This window comes from Theobroma cacao, chromosome 4, assembly GCF_053813885.1.
Source record: "Theobroma cacao isolate CCN51 chromosome 4, ASM5381388v1, whole genome shotgun sequence".
Classification (NCBI taxonomy): Eukaryota; Viridiplantae; Streptophyta; class Magnoliopsida; order Malvales; family Malvaceae; genus Theobroma; species Theobroma cacao.
In genome coordinates this window covers 21034968-21039807 of record NC_142642.1, presented here as the reverse complement: position 1 = coordinate 21039807, position 4840 = coordinate 21034968, and positions in this window count along the sequence as shown.

Sequence of the window (4840 nt, the reverse complement as noted above, 5' to 3'; positions counted from 1 at the left end):
CACTCCCACTCACACATAGTCGGGTCAGCAACGGCTTATGTTCACTCCCACTCGCACATAGCCGGGTCAGCAACGGCTTATGTGCACTCCTACTCGCACATAGCCGGTTCCACATCAACATACAAAGAAGCACCCAATTCATATCATGCATATTATCATATTGTGATAACACATAAAACGTTGTATAGCACATTTTCACAATATAAAATCACTTCACCAAAGGCTTGTTCCCAAGGTACATTTTCAAAGACAAGTTGGATAAAATCATTCACATTCCCTAAAACAAGTTTGAAATGCAAGTAAACTCACCGGTATATTGTTGAGCCTTTCGCTGACTCTAATTTCCCCTAATTGTCCAAATGGGATGATGGGGCTTTCTTGGAACCTACCATCACATTAACATCACCATTCTGTTAATTCACATACTATAAACCCTAAAAGCTATCTCTTAACTAGCTTTCAATTGTCACTTTAAATGGCTATCTATGTTCACTATCTTAATCACTATAAAATGAATGAACATACTCAACAATAAAACAGCTCATAATCCCAATTACTAGCCATTATTCACAACTAAAAATCAAGCTTAGTTCATCACTCACCCTAAGGTTTTCTTGTAGTTGAATTTTCTTCCAATAGCTTCTAAACAAATGGTGTAATTCTCTCTTTTTCTCTCTAAAATGCCCAACTAGTGAGAGAAAGTATGGAAATAAGATTTATCAAGGGTTTTGAAGTGAGAGAGTGAAAGAATACAAGGGTTCTAGTCAAAAGGGCACAAAGATATGAAAATTAAAGCTAGAAAGAGAAAATTATGCAAGCTCCATATCAAGCTTCCATGGAGGTTGGAAGTAACATGAATTGAGAGGAAAAGAAGAAAAAGAAGCTGCTAGAATTTCAAGAAGTTGCTGGAAGGAGAAGATATTTATAGCCCAAGCTTATCCACTCCCTTTAAAATTATGAAAATGCCCTTAGTAAGTTAGCTTGTCCTTCTCCACCCCTATATGCAATCTTTTTACTCTTTGACACTGGGACAAGGTCCATAATGGTCTAGAAATGCTCGGGTTAATGAAAACTTAAAAATTTTGATCTAGGTGAAAAATGACCATTTTGCCCCTGTTGTGAAAATCATCAAAATTTTTGTTTTCTTGTCATTTTACCCATATTTTCATCATTCATTTATGCCTTAGGCCTCTTTAGGCCATAATATTGCTTAAAATCTTACTTTATGGGTTTGGTAAGAAAATGACGAAATTACCCCTGATTAGGGATATCGTGTATACTTCCCTTTACGAGTCTATAAAAGTCAAGGTCTCACATTAAAGATGAGTGGAAAACTAAAAACAGAACAAATAATCACACTAGAATTTATAGTGGTTCGGTCCAAGACCTACATCTACTACCTTGATTGTTCAACCAAGGATTTTCTAAACCAATCCACTATGAATGGTGAAATTCACAAGCTTTAACCAAGCTTTTACAATGGCTTTTACCAGGCTTAGCCAAAATCTTTCATAATGGTTTTAACCGGGATCAACCAAAACCCAACAACTAACTTTTCTAGGCTAAGTTAGAACCTATACACCCTATCAAGCAATCCAAGCTTGAATAAATTCCCTTAGAGTTTAGAGTGTCTCGCACACTCTAAGTATACAAGAAGAAGAGAAATAAAGGTGTACCTATGATCACTGACTTGATCTAAGTGGTACAAAGTGAAGTGCTTGAATCTTTTACAAGGATAAGAGTGAAGTGTAGAAAGTATGCTGAAGGTTTTTGTAATTTTTGAGCTCTTTTTGGACTTGGAAGCCTTGATTGCATATCTAGCAGTTGGGAGCCTCTTAAATACTTGAGAAATCAACTATGATAGGTGTTAGGCAGTTTTTGACTATTGGAAACAGTTTGGTAGTAGTTCTAACTGTTAATTTGTCTTCTAGTGCACAATTCAAATTCTCTAGCAAAATGCTCTTAGTCGACTAAGTTGTTTTGTCTTTTGTTCTCTGCTTTTGGCAGTGAGCATTTAGTTGACTAACTTACTCCTTAGTCGATTAAGTTAGTTTAGTCTTGAAGTCCAGATTTCTAGCAATAGGCTTTTAGTTGACCGACCCATTTCTTGGTCGACTAAGTCTTTTTTGTTTCTCAATACTCTTGAGCCCGCCAACTTCTAATTTGAATTTTAGCTGACTAACCCTTTATTATTTAACTAAGGAGCTTCTGTTTTGTTGATTAATTGTGGCTTCTTATATATATAATTTTTGATATGTCCCTTGGAATGATTTATTTATCATTCACATACAATTCTTGTCCTGCACACTTAAGTAGAAATATTAAACACAAATGAATGGGGATGTTTTATTATCATCAAAAACTAATGGAGCCAACAACCTCCCCTTTTTTTGATGATGACAAAACATTCCTTCATTAACAGTACAGTGTCCATTTAATCTTTTTTAGTTCTGCACAAAAAATGAGGATTTCTCCCCCTAAAAGAGTGTTCCCCCTTAGTGTGTGCTTATTTTACTTATTCATTTCAGTAAATTTTTTTTATTTATGTCATACAGACAATGACATTATACATTCAGAATATATTTATGCTGACATATAAAGTAATCAACAATAGGTGACTGGTTGACAGAATATCATCAATATTTTAGCTGTGTCTGTCAACATCATATTGTTACTAGATTTTATCTATGCCATTTATCATTTAACAAATATAGTATAATTAACATCCATATAGATTCACAAACACAATCCATTCACATTCCATTCACAATATCATTGACAGAAATTGGTTATCATCATAACAGCCCAATATAAGTACCAAATCTCAAAACAACAGCAAACAAGCTCAAGAACATATTTAACTATCAGCAAACAAATAATATAAACAGCTTAACAGCATCCCATTTTCAACACAATAACATAAACTACAAAGGTAAATTCGAATGTTTAACTAACAACAGAACAAAAACAACAGAAAAAGTAGTCATTGTTTTGTTCCTAATTGCCTTTAAATCATTTCTACCCTTTATCTCTCCCTAAGTTTTCTATAATTCTCCCGTTTTTTGTCATCATCGAACTGAAGGGTGCTCAATTAGTTTCTGAAGAGGCTGAAGGGGTAGATTCATCCGTTCCATAGAAAACATTAAGAGGTTCAGGAGATGGTTCTAGAGGTGATTTTTGTGGTGAGGGTTTAGGGGATGATTTGTCAGAAATTTCAAGAGGGTCTTGAGGAGAAGAGATGGCTGGTGGCTTAGCTTTTTTAGCTATTCTAGAGGATTTCCTTCTCTTGAGGAATTTGGTCTTGGTTGCCATTGTCTTCTTGCCTTTACCAAATTGTATAAACTTGGTTTGTGGAGCAGTAGCAGCTTTTTCTTTTCCTTTCCCAGATTGTTCCTCTGTAACTGAAGCTGGTTCAGGGGATTCTCTTGGAGATACTAATTTTTGTACTTTCCCTTTAGCTGCTTCCTTTTTAGCTTGTTCTTCTCTAACCATTCGGTGGAAGACATCCATTATTGAGACTTCCTCTAAATTGGAAGGAGAAAGTTGCTCTTATTGAGGTTCATGATAGGATGGAGGAATTTCACCAAGTGAGCCAAACACCTCGGTACCTTGTTCTAATTTAGCTTTCTTTTGTGGCTTAGGTGAGGGGGGTTTCCTTGGTTGATCAACTTCAGGTTTATGACCCCTAGCTTGGAAGGCAGAACCTTCAGCATCCTGTCCTACTGGTGCAGGGCTTGGAGTGGTAGAGGTGTCTGCAGTTGTAGGTTCAATAGGCATTTTTCCTTTCTCCTTAAACATCTTTTCCAGTTTTGCCAATTTGTCTTCAATTTTTTGCATCCTCACAGCTTGGTCAGTAAGCTTTCCATCCATTCTCATGAGTAGATTGAAAACCATTTCATTTGAGAACTGTGAGGGGGCTGCTTCTAACTGAGCAGGGAGAGAAGACTCTCCTCCTGGAGTGACCTTGGGGGTTTTAACAAATTTTTCTACATCAAGCTTATACCCCATTTTAGGCAGACTCCCAAGCTAAATAGCTTGATCCCTGCTCTTTACTTTATCCAATTCATACCTAGAGCTCCAAATTCCCTTTTTCTATATCAATGATGTAATGATATTTCCATAAGGTAAATTTATATTTTCCAATCGACAAACTCCTCTCATTCTCTCAAACATTAATCTGCCTAGATTAAGTGGAGCACCATTGAAGGCGTGCTCCATTAGCCATAAGTCTTAAAGACTAATGTAGCTAAAACTGCCACCTCTTCCACGAATGTTAGCAGCAATAAAGTAATGCAAAATTCTAATTTGTGCACTTTTAATCAGATCAGCATTATTCTTTGATGAATATTTTTCTTTCCTCCCTGTAATTATCTCCCACAGAGAAGTGGGATCATAGTTTTCAAGCATCACATAGTCACCATCTTCACTTTCAATTTTAAGCAGATTTCCTAAATCAACAGGAGTCACAACAAATTCCTTTCCATTTAAAAAGACATTCAGTCCATCATCAATATAATCATCAAAATACTCAAGTTCATCCTTATCTAAGGCTATGCTAGCATAAAATTCTTTCACTAAACTAGAACTATAGGTTCGATTCTTAAAAGTGCTAAAATCCTTCAATTTCATTTCTTTAAAATAATCTGATAAAACAACTTGAATTTCAAGGGCTTCATCAAAGTTGTTATAGTCTATGAATTTTCCACATATAATTAGAGCATTTTCTATTTTCTTGAATCTATCTTCATGGGCTTTATTCCTAAATTTGGAGGACAAAATATTACCTTTCTTGGAGGATTTACCCTTCTCTTTCTTCTTCTTTGTTTTGTATTCCTTCATG